Here is a 21,660-nt window from a genome sequence, read left to right as displayed (position 1 = left end):
AAGAAGAAGAAGAAGAAGAAGAAGAAGAAGAAGAAGAAGAAGAAAAAGAAAAAATGCACTCAAGCAGTCCCTATCAACATGACTGTGTAGTTTATTTCATGAACAAAAGTGGAGTGTGTGGGAATCCCCCATCAGCTGTGCCCAAAGTTTTCGTAAATATGGGTTAAGTGAAGCAGGTTAGCCACTCCTCCTCCCCCTCTGCTGTTTGCTCTGGCACCTCTGTAGTTAGCATTAGAGCCACTGCAGGTAACTGTGCTTTCAGTCTGTTTCAATTCTGGCTTCTTGTGTTTGCAATCAAGTCATCCCACAGGATACAATCAATCGGCACCACTTTCTTTACACACTGGGCTCAAAATGAGCTGGTCTGATGGGTCGGAACCAAATTTCTATTTCTTCCCCCAAGAGCGGTAATGGCCACTCTGATAAAACAAAGTCAATTCTAGAGAGAAAGTTCATGGAATTTAGAACTGTTTTGACCTTGTGAAGAAAAATGGGTCATACCTTTTGGATGCTAAAAAATGTTACTGAATCAAAGGTACTACCTGCCTGTCTTTTGACTATGTTCAACATTATGTAGGTGATCTTGGATTAATTTGTTAATTAATTCAATAAACACTGAGTGCCTATAAATGCCAGGCTAGGTACTGGGGAAACAAACATGGGTTAGACCATGGTTCACATACTCAAGGGTCCTTCTGGTCTCGTGGTGGTGACCAAGAGGTAAATAAGTATAAATAAATCGTTATCGATGCTGGGATAGCAGTTCATGCATGGCATGCAAGGTTGAAAGAGGAAGTAGTCTGCTGTCACTAGGCAGGCAGAATAGAGACGGGAGTGAGAGCTAAGGAAGGCTTCCTGGATGTGATGACCACACACTGATGCTTCTCTTAAGTCTTCTTGTTTGCCTTCAAAGAAGGTATTTCTCAATTTTTACAATAAACCAATGCAAAAAAAAAAAAAAAAAACTTATTCTTCAAAGAAAACTATTATTAGGCTACAACATCCATAGAATACCCATCCATGTAATACTGATACAATACAGACAATATCATCAGAAATAACAGTAATTATTTGGGATGATGGCCACATCCCAGGTACTGTATTAAGCAGTTTTTAATCTTCCAACAACCCCAGGTGCTACTAATACCTAAACTGACACATGAAGATGAACGCAGATCAAGAATGTCCTGAAGGTCATCCACTTAGTAACCAGCTGAATTAAGGTTTGAATCTGAGCTTTCTGACTACAGAGGTCAAGTTCCGAGCAACAGCAAAGGAAAACCTTTCCAAGTATTCTGCATTCAAGAGCTCGAGAGCCAGGCTCTGTGATTCTGGAGGGGCCCTCCAGCAACCGACCTCAGGAGCCATGAGGTTGACTCGGCACTCCCATGTGTTCTTGTGATCTCTGTACATGGGTGGCATGTAACGTTTATTGCTATGCTCATGAAAAAGCACTGAAATGTTAAACGAAGAGAGTAGGAGAAACCTGAACATAAAAGGTAAGCTTGATAATTCCGACAGTATGCATCTTTTATTTTTTCTAAAAAAAAAGATAAGCCCCAGTGTCTGTCTGTCTAGCACCTGTTCCAAAAGGATTTAACCAAGCAGCAGAAGTGCCTCCTTTTCCTCATATAAATATTTATGAAGTTTTAATTTGCTTTTGCATTGGAAGTTATCGATCCTTTTCCCTCTTCAGTTACAAAACCTTATCACGTACAAAGAAGCTTCTTAGAAAGGAAGTTAATGAAGAGCAAATGTGTTATGCTGTTGATTTTCATTTCCCACCGTGGCACTGTGCTTCTGGAGAGAGGGCCATCGTTACTGCAATTATACTAATACACTTTCATTATTTAACAATCAGCCACACACATTCTAGAAGAGGAAGAAGTACAAGTCTGAATGAGGAAAGTTCAGATATTGCTTTTAGCCTGATAATTTCAACAGTCAATGCTATTTCATGGACAATGTTATACTAGCTGATTAACATAAATACTAATAAAGAATCTAGCAGATATAAAAGCAGCTTGTGCTACATAGGGTTTTTTTTTTTTTTTTTTTTTTTTTTTTTTTTTTTTTTTGAGACACAGTCTTCCTCTGTTGCCCAGGCTGGAGTGCAGTGGCATGATCTTGGCTCACTGCAACCTCTGTCTCCTGGGTTCAAGTGATTCTCCTGCCTTAGCCTCCTGAGTAGCTGGGACTACAGGCACGTACCATCACGCTAAGCTAATTTTTGTATTTTCATGGGGTTTTATCATGTTGGCCAGGCTGATCTCGAATTCCTGACCTCAAGTGATCCACCCCCTAGGTTTCCCAAAGTGCTGGTATTATAGGCGTGAGCCACCATGCCAAGCCTACACAGGGATTTTGATCATAGCTTTATGAATGCCTCAAAATAATTACAATAATTATATTGATAGTTTTATAGTTATGCTGATATATATTACATGATACCATGTCCTACTCAATTTGTGATTACTACTATTTCGTAAATATAGTATCTGTGGACATATCTGTCCACCCACCTAGCCATCCACACAGTCAGTCATCCAACCACTCAAGAAGCATTAATGATGAGCCTGCTAAGTGTCAGGTGCCATGCTGGGCAGTGAAAGACAAATGGGGCAAGCGAATGAAAGAACAACCTTCAGAGGAAGGAGAGACTCAGAAGAGAGGCATGCTGTGGGATTCCACCTCCATTTCTCAGTTGGTTAAAATTGCAGCTTTGTGTTTGCCTTCACTGGCATTATTATACCACTTCTTCTGGAAGCAAGCCAGCTGTTGACGGTCAGAAGATCAGGCCTTCAGGGGCAGTCCTTCTGGACTGATGAATAGCTGCAGGAGCCCCTCCTGGTCTGGAAGGAGCTGAGATCCACTGGGAGATTACATGATTTCTGGGGTCTTGAATCGCATGGCCCGGTCAGTGACCATCAGTCCACTGCCTACACAATGTCTTTGTCTCTTGGATGGTAGCAGGGGACATATAATCCTTCAGAAGACATGTAAAGCACATGATTAGGGAAACAAAGACAGCAGTTCACCCTCACACAGCACTGGCAAGGCAGTGCATCCCAGGGAGTAGCCTCTGATGGATGGTATACCAGGAAACAGCGGCCGTGCTGCCAGGTGCCCCTCTGCCTGGCGGCTGGCAAGTTTCCTTTGACATGTCTTGTCAGAATTATATTTCAAAAACACAAACATGTAGAGGGAGTATGTGGTACAATCAGAAGTCTGATATTGACGGTCAGATTTCTATCACAGCACAGCATACTTATTTGCAGCGTCGAAGACATAAAGACATCTAATAAAAAACATTAAGGGACTTAAAACACATTTATAGTCTGGTACAAATGGAATTTCCTTAACCAGGGACCTAGATTTGTCCAGCAAAACAAAACAAAAAACACTCACTAGAAATTTTTCTTCTGGATGTGTTCACTTAATGAAAGTTTATTAAATTCTTGATCTTTTCAAAGTATCCTTTGTAGACAAAAGACGTAAAAGCATGCAAACATCAGATTCTGCCTTGGGGAAGTTTAAAATGTCACTGGAGGTATAGGACTTATCAGGCACATGAGAGAGAGAGAGAAAGAGAGAGAGAGAGCGAGCGAGAGTGAGTGAGCCCGCGCCAGGATGTGAAGAGCCCAGACTTCATGCAAGTTGCTGAGGGGATTCAAAGCAAATATTGACCATGCTGGGGCAGAAATAAGCATCCGTGAGGTCAGTGGAGGTGGGTTTGAGGAGTGTACCAGAGGGTTTTGCTTCCCTAGCATCTCTTCTATCTGGATGACCCCCAGTCTAATTCTCAGGAAAACGGGGATTTGCATTAACATAACAAGAGTTAATCTTCCCGCCTCCTGGCATGCAAGTGTGCAATCCACTAGAACAGGGGTCCCCACCCCTGGGCCACAGACCAATACCTGTCCGTGGCCTGTTAGGAACTGGGCCACACAGCAGGAGGTGAGTGAAGCTTCATCTGTATTTACAGCCACTCCTCATTGCTTACATTACTGCTGGAGCTCCACCTCCTGTCAGGTCAGCAGAAGCATGAGATTCTCACAGGAGCTCGAACCCTATTGTGAACTGCGCCTGCGAGGGATCTAGGTTGCGTGTTCCTTATGAGAATCTAAGGACCGGTGATCTGTCACTGCCTCCCATCACCCCCAGATGGGACCGTCTAGTTGCAGGAAAACAAGCTCAGGGCTCCCACTGATTCTACATATTATGAGTTGTATAATTATTTCATTATGTATTACAATGTAATAATAACAGAAATAAAGTGCACAATAAATGTAATGAGCTTGAATCATCCCCAAACCAACCCCTCAATCCCATTCCATGGAAAAAGTGTCTTCCACAAAACTGGTCCCTGGTGCCAGAAAGGTTGGGGACCACTGCACTAGAACACCAGCAGTGTGGGAGCAGGGCATCACGTTGTAAAACACCTCGCCCAGTCCCAGGATGGCTACTGCAGACAGGTGAGCTTCACCTCCTGCCATGCCATTTACACACCATCCTGGAAAAGCAGAACAGGTGAAACAGCCATGTGGGGCAAGTGGTGAAGCGCAGGCTTTTTGAAGGCACAGCTGATAAGTGAATATGTCATCCGTACTTCTAAAAAAAAATTTCTTAATTCACATAAATGTTTTTTGGATGTCTTCTCTGTTCCCACACATTATCCTAAGTGCTTTGAGAACGACAGTGACAAATACAGAGTCATGGCTTCATTTTCCCCAAAGTACAACCACAGGGGCCCATGACATCTTTTCTCCTAGAGCCACACAGTGGGCACCCACTGACAGTGTCAATGAATGGATGGAAATGTGAGTAAATTATAGAAGGTTTTGAAATCCAAACATGGAGATGTCAATGGCGATTTATGTGTAACTGCAGAAAAATCTATTACTGAATTCTGTGACGAACACTACAAACTTGGCACGTTTCCCAAATCCACACTTAATAAATGCTTATGTAACACAATGAAATATCTAATATTCTTTTCTTACATTATGATCCTTATATTTTACTTGATTTTCTTCAAAAAAGTGTGAAATATCTATTAACATCATAATTCTGAGCCCAGGAATCTGGACCTAGTCCTACCAAATGTGTACCAGAACCAAGACTGTGTCCCATTGAAAGCAGAAATATTTCAGCCCCTTCCAAGAAGCACTCAACACCTTCTTCTCCTCCAGTACCCTGGGTCTTCCCAGTGTTAATCCAGAGTGTAGCAGAATTGAACTACCAGATAAAAGTGAAATGCAAAGTGATATTTCGGTGCCATTACATTTGGTTTTGTGATATCAGCAACTTTTAGATAATATTAATATAAACAAATTAACCTCTCACAGGTTTTATTATTTTTCATAACAAAAGAATGCTCGACAGAAAGCCTCTAGCTCTTGAGTGTTACATAAAAGTGATCTCAAATTTTTAATATGGCACAAAGCTTGTTAATCCTGCTTGGATTTCATGCTTAAACCTTCATTAGAACATTAATGTTCCAAATATAATTTATTTAGACTTAAGTATTCCAGTTTTTATGATGAAGTGGCAAAAGCTGTACTATATTTCGCAGATTGCAGATGACATTTTCTAGACTAGAATTAAGGGATTCAGTGCTAAAGTTCAATTTTTTATGGTTTTGTCAAAAATTTAGTATTTGGGCATCTTCACAACCTGAAGACCTTTCCGTCAGCTGCCACACTTCAGTTCTGTCTCTTGTGTTTGTGTTTGGTCTGTTGACAACCATGTTGCAGGAAAAATGAACCCAGCACACAGCAGCAGAACATACACAAGATCCACCTGAGAGGACCAGACTACAAATCCTGCCCTTCCCTCTGCAAGTGTACAACAAGGGTATGAGGACATCATGAGCCCTGCCTTATTTCTTCGGAGCTCCATGAGGACTGGAATCAAGACTTCAGTGACCATCACCATCCTGTGTGGGGAAAACTGGGGTGGAAAGGGCACATCCTGATGGATTTAGAGACCAAGCCAACATGGCACCCTGACCATGATCTCATTGGATTAAATCTACCCATCTCATGAAAGCATGGGTTGGAGTCTCATTTTTTCTCTCTTTCGGGGTCGTATATCCTTTCAGGACCGTCTTGCACATGGTCTGGATTTTGTAGTACAAGGCTGGGTCCTGGTTTACCTCTATGGGTAACAAAAGCTGTCGGGTTGTTGCTTCATCTGTCTTCTAAGTCACAAAATTCTTTCGTTTTGATGTCCACGAAGAAAGAAAGATGTTGCTATTGCATTGCATTTTTCAAATATATTTTCATTTTTTAACAGTGGTATAAAATAAAAAGGATCTGAGCTTACTCGTCAGCTTTCTTTTGTGGAATTTCTTTTTGCTAAGCAGGGCTATGCCCTATGGTCTTAGTGAAATGACTCTGATAGTCTTAGAGGGGCAAATGATAGTATCCCTTTCTGAACACAATGCTCCCACTTTGCAAGAGTCAAGGGTTGCTGGAATATCTTGATTTCAGTTAACATCTGTTTTTTTTGGATAGAGGGAAAGTAATTTTTAGAAAGTACATAATGGGGCCAATTGTGGTCTATTATATGCTTCATGTGTGAGATTACAAGGGGAAACTATAGCAAAAAAAGCTTCCCAAAAGATGGAGTTTGACAAGCAACAGTGCATTTGGGGGACAACATCTAGGATGGCCAGAAAACTAAGACACACCATCCCATGGGGAACAATTAGAGAAACAAGAGACGATTTGAGTGAGAAAGAGCAGACCAAAGCACAGTGGCTGGAGCTACACCGGCCTGGGCGGCCCAATGCAAGCAATAATCTTACCATCATCATGACTGTCTCAGGAAACAGACCGTCTCAAAAGAGAGCACATTCCCCTGGCCCCAGGTATGAATCAACTCCTGAGGGAATGTTTTCAAAAATATTTGAAGATTAGCCAGGGAAACAAACTAGATGACCAAAAACGTCACTTGTAATTACAAAGTTTGAAGACATTCGGTTTAAATGTTCTGTCTAGACTTGCGCTGTTGCTAGAAGTCACTGACCTCTACCTGGATATGACAACCGCTCAGGCCAATGAGAATTAAAGCACTAAGAGAGGGCACTGTGCCCGTCCTGTGTCCCCAAGGGTTGTGGCAAGAGTGCCCGTTAGTAGGCACTGGTGGGGATGCCTCAGGAAACCCATCTCTGTGTCGTCCCTGACTGCTACCTTCTAACTGGACAGTGTGCAGTGTTCAGTCACTAGGCTCGCCATGTTGCAATCCCCACGGGGCAGAAAACTCCTATCAATCAATATACTTAGCGACTGTGACCTTTGAGGGGACCATTTAGCCAAGAAGGAAGAGTCTATTGCTGGAGAATGGCAATGTGGAGCAATGTGGTGCTTGCTTCAAGGCAAATTTCTGTCTGGGTCTGTCTGGTTGGGCGGTAATCTGAATGGAAGAGCTTTGGCTTCCCTTGGAGCTATGGCTCCAACTCCTCAAACAGCAGAGCTACATCTGAGTCCCAGAGAAAAGTTCAGCCCAACATACTGTATTGACTTGAACAAAGGTCATTTATTTCTGCACTCAATTTTGTGGTTCTAGGGATATGGAGATGAATGGGAAGATGGAAAAGGCCATTCTCTGTGGCATTTGGCTGAGTGTGGGGTCAGTGGGCCATAGACGGGGGCAGGAATAACACAGTGTCTGGACCAGCAGACAACAGGGAGGGGCTGGAGCCTTAGAGAGGGGGCAAGAAGCAGGTCATCAAGAGCAGAGAAGACCAACGACAGAGGTGGCCGGTGCCAGAAGGAGCAGAATACATCGCGGATGGACAGAAGACGACTTTTAAGTTTCTTGTGAAATGGACATTTCCGCAGGATGGACAGCAATCAACACTTTCATCCATATTATTTTTCTGTGATCTCTCAAACAGCTCTGGGAAGCAGGCACTACCATCTTTGTTTTATAGATAGGGAAACTGAGTCATCGTGAGCAAATATGCTTTCCTGGGGACACACAGTCACTAGCTAGATCAATCTCCAACTTTGGATTCAAATTACATGGTCTTCCCCTGTGCCTTTCACTGTCTTGCAGCTCCTCTCTGCCCCAGTTTTAAGCTAATTACATGAATGACATAGTAACTAATTTCTTCGTTCATTCCAGTGTTTAGGTGCTGTTTATATATAAAAATCTCTGCATTATGGGAATTACCACATCAGTAAAACTTTCACACTTCTTAAAATACAGAGACAATACAGGACAGGCACCCTCTGAGGACTTGTCCACTCTGGTTGTCTCTGCATGATTTTTATTGTTCTTATTGCCTCTGTTTTTTAAGTTCTCCCCAACTGTGAAGGAAATGGAACAACAACAACAACAAAAAAAAAAACAAATTTAATGTTGCAAATAAAATACTAAGCGGCTTTTTGCTGCTGGGGGCATTTCAGTAAATAATTTCAACCTTCCTTCTGGCTTCTTTTTAAAGCCAAGGAAATCAAAACGCTGACACACAGGCGCCGGGGTGCTCAGCAAGTGGCTGTGTTTGATGTCTGTAGGCAGAAGGCTCAGGTCTGGAGTCATCATGAGGTGGGAGCCCAGGTCGGTGTTGTGGGATGCCCTGGCTGCAAGCTCCACCCATGGGGCTCCATACTCCACCCCTGGGGCTACACTGCTCCTGTCCCTAGAGGGTGGTGTTAAGGCAATCTAACCCTAGGCTACTTCAAAGTGACTTCACAGAGGCTGTCTAAAGGAAGAGGCGGAGCTGCAGGGCGGGCACAGAGAGGGCACCAGGTGGGAATATGCAAGGCACAGCACGCTGGACACAGTGCACAGCACTCTGGACACAGTGCAGAAGTTTTAACATCTTGCTGGAATTATTTGATGAGCTAAAGTGAAAGGAGTTTTGAAGACGTCCTTATGTTCCGCTAGGTCCAGGGTAAATGTGCACGTGGCATCACATCCTACTCTGAGTATCAGATGACGCTGTCCCCTGAGCCTGACATTCCTGCAGATGACTGGGAGTGTGAGATGAGCATCCAAGGAAGAAGCACATGTCTGATTTAGGTCAGAGTGCTGGCTAATCAAACAGCTAAGGGATCTGCAAAGAGGAAGTGCGGGTTCCTGGGAGAGGTCACTGGAAAGCCAGGCTGTGAAGGGGCAATGACAACCCAGTCCACCCTATGCGGCAAAGAGCTTCTGGACACTGTAGCTTGTTCTCACTGTTTGCTGTCCTCTTCCTTCCAACTCAGGTTCCTATGTCAGTTTCTTTCCTCTGACAAGTCTGGCTCATAAGGGCAAAAATATGTTGAGAGCAGAGTCCAAAGCCTCAAAGTGGAATCTAAGCTTACAGCTCAAAGCAAAGCCCCTGAGTTTCTGTGGACCTTTGCTAGACTCCATGTGTACCACTGGATGTGCCCTAATTCTCTTGGCCGCATCACTGTTGAAAAAACCTTCGAGATTAAGTGTGTTCTAATTCTGTTGCCCACACATAAAATGTGCATCAGAATTCCTTCTCTTCCAAACTCACTGAATGGGGCACCTACAGAATGATCCATCTGATTTTTTCCTTCAGGGTTACTTTAAACCTATTGTGCCTCATGCATTTGGTGGGCACAAGGAAGAAAATGAACAAAGGCCTTGACTGTGTGTGAATTTACAGCTCAGTGTTAAATAACATTCTTATTTCCTAATTCCAGGGACCTTAATCAGTCACAGGCATCTTCTGTGACTGGAATCATTTCTCTTTTATTTGATCCCATGACATATGTTTGTACGCCCTTTAATCCCCTCATCTTACCTTTGGGAACTATTTTTTTCAATTACATTTTAACTGTTACAATCATCCATTATTCATCCATTTATCCATCCATCTATCCATCATCCTTTAATCCATCTATCCATCATCCTTTAATCCATCCATTCCCCATCAACCCATTCATCATCTATCCATCAATCATCCATCCATTCATCCATCCATAATCCATTCATCCATTTGTCGCCCATCCATCATCCTTTCGTTCATCTCTCTGTCCATCACTCATCCATCCATCCATCCATTCATCATCCATCTATTCACCATCCATCTATCCATTCATCATCCATCCATCCATGAACATGTTCTAAGCATCAGGTGCAGTGTAAGCCCTCTTGCACAAAGGTCCCTTTTCTCAAGAAGCCCACATCCTGGAGTAGCGAGACAAATACAGATACAATAAGAGCTTTAGGAGCACTTAGGAAGGAGCCTTGGACTTAAGGAATGAAGGAAGGTCCAAGTGGCATAGAGAAGGATCATTATGAAGGAGAAGGGCTCACCAGGCATAGAAAACTGAGCAAGGTGTTTAGACAGTGAGAACAGCACGTGGAAAGAAACCAAAGCAGGAAAGAGCATGGAGCATTCCAGGCATGGGGAGTTCAGTGGGGATGAAGCATGGGGTATACGGTGGGAAGTATGGGAAGGACTGAGGCAGAAGGACCAGTTGGGGCCAGAATGTGAAGGGCTTCAAACGCCAGAGTCAGCTTCCAACTCCTCATGTTCCTTGTCCCTTGTTCTCTCCTCATTTATCATCATGACAACAGTAGCCACAAGTACAGTTGCTCTACTCCACGGATACCACCAACTCTTAGGACTGTTTTTTGAGTGCTGACTACATGCCAGGCATGTGCTAAACATGCATTGCCATGTTTCTGCCTCAAAATAAGCTATGGGTAGATACTGTTGTGATTCCCACTTTATAGACAACAAAGTAAGGACAGGTTGGGCTCCTTGTCTTGGGCTACAGAGCTGGTACTCAAGGGCACTGGAATCTACCTGCAGGCAGGCTTGCTGTGGAGCCCATGCTTTAAGTCCCGCAAGCTGTCCCTTGCCTCAGTGGTTCCCTTCTCTCTGCTTGACCTTTCATATGTCCAGTCTCTGCTCTGCAAGGTTGAGCCTCCTGCAGAACCTTCCTGAAGAAGGCATTGCGGTAATCCCCAACCCTCGGGCTCCCTAGGCTGTGTGTGCAGCAGCTTATTTCACTCAGGCGCACTTACTTTCACTCTCAGGTGCACATCACCACTCACTTCTTAATCCTGCAGGCATTTGTTTCTTTTCATGAGATGGTCACTGAAGACCCAGCACTGTGAATGGGAACCTGAGCTCACTCTTCCAAATGGCTGTGCTTAGCGCAGCCTTGATGCCAGGCAGTCACTAAAGACCAGGGCCAGCCTTCCCCACCTGCTGAGACATCCCATCGTGTATCCAGCCTCCTCAGGTTGGGGCAGAGGGGACTGGCATGTGGCGTGCCTGCTTCTGCTTCTGCCCAATTGACTTTTTAAAAAAATTTTTAAGACAGGCTCTCATTCTGTCACCCAGCCTGGAGTGCAGTGGCACGATCTCAGCTCACTGCAACCTCCACTTCTGGGTTCAAGCAATTCTCCTGCCTCAGGCTCCAGAGTAGCTGGGATTACAGGCACATGCCACCATGCTAGGCTAATTTTTGTGTTTTTGGTAGAGACGGGGTTTCACTATGTTGGCCAGGCTGGTCTCAAACTCCTGACCTCAAGTGGTCCACATGCCTCTGCTTCCCAAAGTACTGGGATTACAGGCATGAGACACCACACCTGGCCCCAATTCATTCATTTAGCAAAAGCCCGTCAAGCCTCCAGCCAGCTGTGCTGGAGGCTGAGGATTTCATCAAAATTCACATGTATGCTTCTGCCCTTTGGGAGTTCAAAGTCTGGTGGGGAGCAGACACAATGTGAAAAGTGTATATTACAGCCTGTGCTGTTTTGTCTATGAAAGCGACAAACACTAATGGGAGATTGAAAATGAGAAGGTGGTGAGGAACAGACCTCTTTGAAGCGATGCTACGGAGGCTGAGAGCAAAGCTGGAAGGTGCTGGCCTTGTGGACAGGTTTGGGAAGGAATGCTCCCACACAGAGCAGAGGCAGGAAAGAGCAGAACAGCCCAGGAATAGAAATAAGAAAGTGGGGTTACAGCACACAGCAGGTGGGAGGCACAAGATAACACTGGAGAGGTTGGCAGGTCAGGCAAATGCCAGGGTGAAGAGTCTGGGAGAGTTTGGGTTTTGTTTGGGCTGCCATGAGGAGTTTTGTCTTTTTTTTTTTTTTGCAGACAGAATCTTGCTCTGTCACCCAGACTGGAGTGCAGTAGCACAATCTCGGCTCCCTGCAACCTCTGCCTCCCGGGTTCAAGTGATTCTCATGCCTCAGCCTTCTGAGTAGCTGGGATTACAGGCACTTGCCACCATGCCCAGCTAATTCTTTTATTTTTAGTAGAGATGGAGTTTTGCCATGTTAGTCAGGCTGGGATTGAACTCCTGCCCTCAAGGGATCTGCCTGCCTCAGTCTCTCAAAGTTCTGGGATTACAGGCATGAGTCACCAGGCCCAGCCTATGAGGAACCTTTACGGGGTTATAAACTGGGATTACCATTGTTTAGCTTATGTGTTACTCCTTCCAGCTGCTGAGTGGAGGATAGATGGGGGTGAACAGCAGGAGGGGAAACCTGGAGGAAGTTAGCAGGTGACCACATGAGTCCAGATGAAGGCGATGATTTGGACTGGTTCAGCGCAGGGTCACCCAGCGCAGGTGAACCAGCTCCTCCAGGGAAGGAAGAGCTGGATAGATTCAAGATTGATGTGTATAGAAGGAGATGGATCAGAGGGGGTGGGTGAGGAAAGAGAGGCACCACAAAGGATTCCTAATGTTCTGTTTGAGTGATGGAGAAGACTAAGGTGGGGGGAGTAGGGGACAGGATTAGGACAAAATTCAAGACTTCCAGGGTTAGTTGACAAAGAAAATTCAACAATGTTGAACGCTGTGAACAACAGCTTAGCACAGGGTTTGAGAAGGTGGAACTCTGGAGCCAGCAAGCTCGAATTTAAATCTTGGCTCTACTAATAACTAGCTCTATTAGTCCATTCTCACACTGCTATAAAGAAACACCTGAGACTGGGTAATTTATAAAGAAAATAGGTTTAATTGGCTCATGGTTCTACAGGCTGTACAGGAAGCATGGCTGGGAGGCTTCAGGAAACTTAAAACCCCGGCAGAAGGTGAGGGGGAAGCAGGCACGTCCCACATGGCTGGAGAAGGAGGAAGACAGAGAAGGGGGAGGTACTACACACTTTTAAACCAGATCTCATGAGCACTTACTCACTATCACAAGAGCAGGGGGAAGTCTCCCCACCCCCCATCCAATCACCTCCCACTAGGCTCCACCTTCAAGTTGGGGATTACAATTTGACATGAGATTTGGGTGGAGACACAGATCCAAACCATATCACTAGCTGTGTGCCTTTGGGAAAGTTGCTTAACTTCTCTGTGACTTGCTTTTTTCATTTTAAAAATGAGGACAATCTTTTTGTGGTCCTTATGAGAACTGCATGAGTTAATATACATATAAAAAGTGTTTAGAATAGTGCCTGATACATAGTAAACAACAGCCACCACTTTAGTTATAGTTATTACTAACAACAAACATATACTGAGCACCCTGTCTGCTGGAGGCACCTCTGTCCTGGGTGCAAAGGGACATAGGGACATCAGCTTTACCTTCCAGAGGCTTATGTTCTATGGGAGTAATAAACACAGACTTGTTCATAAAATACAGCTTTAGTTACTCCTTGTTTCAGCCGACGGCCACATTATTACAGAGAAAGAAGAATAACAGGAGTCCAAGAGAAATGTGACATGGGAATCAACCACAAAGACGTCTATATTCATCCATCGCACATACTTAACTTACAATTCTAAATCTCTATTTGTACGTCAGTAGATGGGATCCCCCTTGGGAACATTTTGAAAATGTCCTTCACCACCAGTTGATTACAAAACTTCTGAAGTGGTTAAAGAATATTTGAAAATATCAAATTTAAGCATGGAGGCCAGTGAAATTTTGAAAGATATGCCAAAGACCCATTTCAGCGTGTGACTATCTGGTCCTCCTCAAAAGGCCTTAACTTGACTGGTCTAGAGCTGCGGGTTTCTACCACATAATTCTGTAAGAGGCAGAAACATTCAGCCTACCCCAATGGGAGAGAGTCGCCAGCCTTTGCCAAAGGGACATTGTAATGGACTTTTTAAAATTTTTTTTTAAAAATACAAACTGCCAGGCACAGTGGCTCACGCCTGTAATCCCAGCACTTTGGGAGGCCAAGGCAGGTGGATCATGAGGTCAGGAGATTGAGACCATCCTAGCTAACACAGTGAAACCCTGTCTCTACTAAAAATACAAAAAATTAGCCAAGTGTGGTATCATGTGCCTGTGGTCCCAGCTACTCAGGAGGCTGAGGCAGGAGAATCACTTGAACTCGGGAGGCAGAGGTTGCAGTGAGCCGAGATTGCACCACTGTACTCCAGCCTAGGCGACAGAGACTCCGTCTCAAGAGAAAAAAAAAAAAAAAAAAAAAAAAAAAAAAAAAAAAAAAAAAAAAGACAAACCATATACAATAGGCAAGACTAAATAAATATTTCCAGGAGACAACGAACTCAGGTAACCAGTATGACGGTTAAGGTTTTGCTTAATTTGCAAAGTCACTGTAATCTGATGGCAACGATGGACAAAAATTTATGTGATTCCTGCCACTGGTCAAATACATTAGAGAAATGTGCTTACTGGATTAATTATCATGTGGTTTAAGCTGGTCACTTTAAAGAAAACTCAGCTATGAAACCCATGTCTTTCTTTCAAAAGATAAAGCAACAACAATGGCATTATCACACCTTTTAAACATATGAGAGAGGGCCGGGTGCAGTGGCTCACGCCTGTAATCCCAGAACTTTGGGAAGCTGAAGCAAGTGGATCACCTGAGGTCAGGAGTTCGAGACCAGCCTGGCCAACATGGCAAAATCCCACCTCTACTAAAAATACAAAATTGAGCTGCATGTGGTGGCATGCGCCTGTAGTCCCAGCTACTCGGGAGGCTGAGGCAGGAGAATCTCTTGAACTTGGGAGGCGGAGGTTGTAGTGAGCTAAGATCGTGCCATTGCACTCCAGCCTGGGCAACCAAGTGAGACTCTGTCTCACAAAATAAAATAAAATAAAATAAACATGTGAGAGAGGCCTGCCATGAGAAACCAAAGCTGAGGGATTGATTTGGAAACAGAGAGATTGCTGTTGTACAGCCTGAAATGCGTTAGAAGCAGTGATGCTCTTCCTGGAAAAGTGACATTTGTGAAATGAAGAGAATACCATTCAAGAAACACTCTAGGTGCTTATTAGGAGAAGATCATGAAACATATACATAAGACTTTAAATACAGAGTGTTATGTAAGTTAATGTTAAATCAAACTTTGGAGTGGCTCAGTTTCAAACAACTAAATATCGTTGGTGCTTCTGTCCCTTGCCAGCAGTCACAGACACCACATAAGAAGTTCATATGCTCAGAAAAAAAAAAAAAAAAAAAAAAAAAATTCTGGACACTGTCAGCCCATCTGTGTGAAGACTAGAAAGGAATCCTTTAAGCTTTCTGAGACAAATAAAAGGCAAGGAATCAAAGGGAAGTGTACACCTCACCATTTATTGGGAAGCAGACTTGGGTAATCTGGCTGAGCCAGTGACAAATAAAAAGTGCTTTAATGTAGCATTTCTCGGGCATAGAGAAAGTCTCCAACTCTCAGAGATCTCTGGTGTTGACTTACAATATTTTTATTCCAATAGTATTTAAATGTATGCAAGAATAAAATGAAATATAAATGTATGTGTGTAACACGCCAATCAAAACAAATTCGCAAATGAAAATCAAAGTAAATTACCAACCCAAGACCACTCAATTGAAGGATATTAATTCAGCCCAATGGATAAGGTGGTTCTGTTGAAGAAAAATTGCTCACTCAGAGTTTCAGAGTAGAAAGTTGCAACCCTGGTTCTGGGTCTGCAGTGAATGTTTCTGTATTTGCCTGCAATCTTACCCTTGTGTATAATGTCTGCTGACGTACTTATGTAATACAGAATGCTAGGAACATCCTCACAACTTTGTTTCAACAGGATAATCAGACCTCATGTGGCTCCCCAAATTTTGCTGGCAGGTAACACTTGAATGCCTATGGCAGTGAGGCAGAATTTGACAGCCTTGTTGCTTTAAGCTAAGGTAGCATGAATGTAGTATTAAAACATCTGCACTAATTATGTATCAGCCTTAAATATTGTTCTCCTTTAAATGTAGAATTTTAAAAAGTTGAACTCTCCAAAGCAGAGCTTACCAGGGGTGGGGGCTCGGGGGGTGGAGAGATGTGGGTCAAAGGACACAAAATTTCGGTTAGGAGGAATAAGTTCAAGATCTACTGTGCAATATAATAACTACAGTTAAGACCAGTGTATCATATTCTGGAAAACTGCTAAAAGAATAGATTTTAAGCGTTCTCACCACACACAAAAAAAATGTGTGAAATAATACCTATGTCGGTCACGTGCGGTGGCTCATGCGCGTAATCCCAGCACTTTGGGAGGCCGAGGTGGGTGGATCACCTGAGATCAGGGATTCGAGATCAGCCTGGCCAATATGGCGAAACCCCATCTCTACTAAAAATACAAAAATTAGCCAGGCATGGTGGTGTGTGCTTGTAATCCCAGCTACTCGGGAGGCTGAGACAGGAGAATCGCTTGAACTCGGGAGGCAGAGGTCGCAGTGAGCCGAGATTGTACCATTGCACTCCAGCCTGGGCAACAAGAGCAAAACTCCATCCCCCACCCAAAAAACAAAAACATCAACGTATGTTAATTAACCCAGTTTAGCCCTTCAACAATATATGCATATTTCAAAACAACATTTATATAATATATATAATTTTTCAATTTTTCAATAAAAATAAATACAATTTAAAAAATCTGCATTATGTATCAATCTTAAATATTGTTGAATTCTTAGACACCATTTTTAATTTTGACCACTCTATTTATATGACACAATTTATATGATAAACTTGGGAACTGATATCTAAAAGACAGGGATCCATGAAACTGTTAAGATAAGTTGCCTAAAACTTGGAAATACGGCAAAAAGATCACTGCGTCTGCTTTCAAAGTCAGACCCGATCACCGCCTCACAAGCTGGCCTAGAATGTTTCTTAGTGGGACAGGGGTAGTGGACTACCTCCAGGGGCCTGTTTCTCATAAAGTTTTGTAGGAATGCAGCCACTTACCATGCTGTTTATGGCAGCTTTTGTGTTGTGGCAACAGAGTGGGGTAACTGTGACAGAGACTGCACAGTCTGCAAAGGCTGAGATGTTTAATAACTGGCCCTTCACAGAAAACGTTTGCAGACCCTGATTCTAGGGGATGCTATTTGGGTTGATTTACTATTTGCTATTGATTAGGGACCTGATTCTGTAAAGTTAGATGTTAACTTGTAGAAGACTGAGAAATGGCAAGTGCTATCTGTCAGGTAGAAAAGACAAACCGCTAAAGTGATGGTTTCATTGTCCGGAAGGACATGAGCCGGTTCTGGATGTGAGCTAGCAGGCTTCTCTCAACCTTTCTTGTTCTCCCTGAGCCTGCTTTAGCATCCTGCTGGTTCCCTCATCAATCAGCTGCATAAACGTTTGGCAGATGCTCACTATAGGAGTATGTGACAGCCATGGTTTTAACTTTCTGAAGTTTGTGCTTCAACATAACTTATTTGTCTACATTTGATTGAAGACATATTTACTGAGCAACTCGGATTGGCTCAGTGACCTACTGGGCCCCTTCTATGTTGTAGAATTATGTTGGATGCTAGGTGGGATACAAAGTGGATAAGAACTGGAGTTGACAGAAAATAACTCATCCACTCAAATAACTACAATACATCAAATACATGTGCTCAGAAATAAATTTGTGTAGTAAAAGTCACAGTTAATTGTAACTGCCTGATTAGTTACAGTTAGTTGCTGTTAGGTGAGATAATGAATAGTTAAAAGATTTCTTCCCTTCCTTTCTGTAATTTTCTGTAAGGAGCATCTGTTGCTTCTTGTAAAATAAAAAAAAAGTGGGGAATTTGATTTTAACTTTTCAAAAATGTCAATCAGGTAAAATCAGGAAATGTCGCTTGGCTTCAGTGGGAGATTAGGGGACAAAGGAAAAATCCAGATAGGGCAGGGGAGCGAGGCTGTAGAGGCCTTGGAAGCCGGGCTGACAAATTTGACCCATCATCTTGGGTAAGAGGGAGCTGCTGTGGCTTTAAGATGGGAAGAAGAGAAAGAGGTAGAAATCTGCTGTGCAATCCAGACCTGAGATGAAAAAGACACGGACCCAGGTGGAGGCAGGGGTGGTGAGGAAGACACAGGTAGTTGAGGAGCTATTTGTAAAGACTTAGAGATGACGAAGCAAAGATGAGCTGGTTGAAAAGGGCACTGACTAGGGGCCCTACAGGGAGTGACAAGGCATCTTCTGGACAAAGTCCAGTGGTGAACTCTGGAAGAAGCCAGCGCATATGATCTGTCTTTGAATCCCTGAGGCCGAGCTTGGTGCCTAGAATATAGAACGTGCTCAGGATACATGTCCCAGGCTTGAGCAGAAGGGAGGCAAGTTGAGGGTTTTGTCGATGCAGCCTGGAGGCTCTGCACCACAGGAGGTCCACAGCGAGACTGTGAGTGACCCTGTGGGAGAGGACAGTCGAGTGCTTCCCTCCTGGGGTTGCAGAGGAAGCACAACCAAGCCAGGAGTCTGAAGAGGAGCAGCACAAAGACAGAATGGGACTCAGGGAATTTCTCAGTGCTGGGAACTAAATGATTCTGATTTAAGGAAGGCTGGGTGGTTGAGCATCCGAGGACACAGAGGAAAGCCTGAGGAACAGCCCTGGGTTTGGTATGCAGAAGCCTGCCTGGCTGCATTTGGCATTTTTATATCACTGGTGCCCAACAAATAGTCAATGAATTTGGAGGCTAAAGTGAAGACACATTAGGTGGCCAAGTGACAGAGGGAAGCGATGCTGGTAGGGACATCTTTGGGAAGGGAGGGAGGCTATGAGTGGAGAAGAAGCAAGAAAACTCTTCATGGGCCTGAAAGCCCCAGACAGGGGGTGGCACATGGAAGGCCTAAGTCTCCACCACGCATGGGGTGACATCACCTCCATGAACTGCAGGAATCAGGTAGGGAAGGGACTGGGGCTTCAATGTGCAGGTACAGTTCTTCATTTCCACAAAGGCACATGTTCCAAATTAACATCACTGTTTCCTAAGAAGCGTGAAGATGCAAACCAGGTATTTCCTCATGGGTTGGCGGGGCGTTCAGTCAAGACGGAAAGCCACAATGGGCCCTGCTCTCCTCCCTCGAGTCCACGGCTCTCCCTGGCAAGCCCCCGTGGGAGATGCAGATGTAGGACAGGAGAGAGGCGAGCCACTGGTGCAGATGCCCATGCTCTCCAGCATCAGCAGACACATTTCAAAGACTGAATCTTAACCCTGCCATGGCAGAGGGGAGGTCGCACTATCAGGAAGGTCTGCACCTTTTTATGGTCTAATGAAGTGTAAGATGACAGAATTTACACAACAGGAGAGAGACCAGAAGGGCCCAGCAAGTCTCATCACCCACATGCTGGATTTGTCTGCAGCTCCTGGAGCCACTGGGAGGGGCCATATGTTCTGCATTTCACCAGCTCTTGCAGTGCAATATTTGCTATCTGATTTGCGGATGCAAAATGTGCAACCAGGGCAAGCGTAACCTCTAGCTCGCGTGAACCCTGCCGCTTCTGTTTCTGGGCCTAAAGATAGAGATCCAGCACCTCCCCTGCCGCTCCTACTCGACTGTGGGTGCCGGGGATCTCTGCCTGCACCTCCGTATGAGGCCGAGTGCCTGGCACACATCCTTGCAAAGCAAATGAACAACCCATTACAAACAGACTCAGTTTTCATCTCAAGGTACGTCTGTGCTTAAACCTGACAATATGCTCTTTCCATTTTATTTTTCTTTAAACCCCACCAAATTTCATGTGTATTTATGAATATACTGTTACTGCCAAATTCCTGGCACTTTATTCATATTTGAAACTCCCAGCTGTGGTGAGAAAAGCGGAGAACATTTTTCAAGAGGGGAAGAAATGACTTTTCCCAATATATCAAAAATATGTCCCATTTTATTACCACTATCTGATATCAAAGAGTAAGGAAGGTAGGCTTGAGTGGAAGGTCTGTAGATTCCAGAGATTTCTCTCAGGGAGTCTGTATCTTTTTATGGTGAGCTTTGTGCTTTTGCGGCCCTAGGAATAAGGAATTTAAGTTATGTAGTCAAGTCCTCAGTCTTACTTTAAAACTACCTCCTTGCCAGGTTGAAGACCCCAATAAGTTTAGACTAACCACCTGAAGGTTTTGTTTGGGGCAATTATCTAGATGATTCAGTAAAGTGTAAGACAAAGTGATTTCAAAGACTCGGACAATGACAGAAGGGTAAGGCAACGCAGCCCTGTTGAAAAATTACCCACCTAATCACCATCGAGATAATCACCATCGAGATAAGCCCACTGAAATGGCCAGTGTTCATTTCAAGTTACACCAACAATCATATCTGCTTGCAGTGCATGAGTCATTTTAGGCATAACGGCCACCAGCCGATTTCAATGACTACCCATGACTCAGCCGTATCATCAGGTTCACAGCCCCTTCTGGCCTCCAGCTAATGTGTTGGGATTCTACCTCAGAAACGTTCCCAGAAACCTCTGCTCATCAAGTGTCATCAGCCCCATGCGTCATGTGACCCCGTCCGTGGGAAGCTGCTGCTGCTTCCCACAGTGTGTCTCGGACGGTCTTACACATCTAAACAAAACCAAGATTTCATTTTTAGACTTCAGCGAGTTTTGTTTTTTTTTTTACTAAATCAGAGAAAAATAAACATTTAGAATTACAAATGAAATACATATAAAGTTTTTCTACATGTCAGTCATATTTCCTGAAAATGAAACAATAAGGATGCATTCTTTTAAAATAAGTCATCCTATCCCTCTCTCTCTAGCTAATTGAGATCGTGCATGACCTCGAGATAGGCATTAAGGTTTGTTCTATTAACAAACATAGACAGTGTGCATCTGATCAAAGCAATGCTTTCTGGTCAAATGATTGACTAATAAAAACAAAATGCCCACTGGCACAAAATACAGCCACCCGATGGGGTCTTCTACACACACCATGATCTATGTATATAGTCCATCAACAGCAGGAAGGACGCTAACTTAGATACTAGTTACCAGACCATTGCCATCTACGAGATGCTCTTTAATATTCACTGTTCTACTAATCAGAATATTCTATGAATTGGTATTTCACATCACCAGGTGGAACAGGTGCAAGCTGTTAAGGTTGGCAAGAAGTGCAGCTCACACCGGGACCAGATGGGCTGAGGGCACCAGGAGGGAACAGGAGGGACTCCAGACTTCCTAGGTCTTCAGTTAACTCAATGGATTTTGTCTTTGAAAACAGAGCAACAGGTTAATAACCATGACATTGATCCCCAAACAGGATCAGATGCCTTCAAGTATGGTCTCAAGGCTCAGCAAGTTTATCCTATATGAAAATGACATTGAATAGCAACCAATACCAATAAAAGCAGGAGCATTTGGAAGTTAAGAACCAGAATTTTGGAGTCAGAAAAATCAGCAAGATTCCTGGCTCCATCTCCCACTCCTTGGTGAGATCTTGGGCAAGGGATTTGCCTCCCTCAGCCTCAGCATCTTAATCCACAACACCACGATATAATGGTTCCTACACCGTGGAGCTGCCATGG

At 43.9% G+C, this 21,660-nt stretch overlaps 1 protein-coding gene and 1 long non-coding RNA gene across 2 annotated transcripts in view; one reads left to right on the top strand and one right to left on the bottom strand.

The window, feature by feature from the left end:
- LOC108519555 (uncharacterized) overlaps window positions 1–6,277 on the top strand; it is an 8,912-nt gene extending 2,635 nt beyond the window's left edge. Inside the window, exons 2-3 of the long non-coding RNA XR_001882655.1 lie at window positions 1,135–1,499; window positions 5,757–6,277. This is a non-coding gene — a long non-coding RNA (uncharacterized LOC108519555). The remainder of the gene's footprint in view (window positions 1–1,134; window positions 1,500–5,756) is intronic.
- ADAM12 (ADAM metallopeptidase domain 12) overlaps window positions 1–21,660 on the bottom strand; it is a 321,053-nt gene that overhangs the window by 168,267 nt on the left and 131,126 nt on the right. The gene's annotated exons all lie outside the window — the stretch shown is intronic.

Source organism: Rhinopithecus bieti, unplaced genomic scaffold (assembly GCF_001698545.2).
Source record: "Rhinopithecus bieti isolate Rb0 unplaced genomic scaffold, ASM169854v2 scaffold_42745, whole genome shotgun sequence".
NCBI lineage: Eukaryota > Metazoa > Chordata > Mammalia > Primates > Cercopithecidae > Rhinopithecus > Rhinopithecus bieti.
This window is presented reverse-complemented; position numbering and strand designations above follow the sequence as displayed.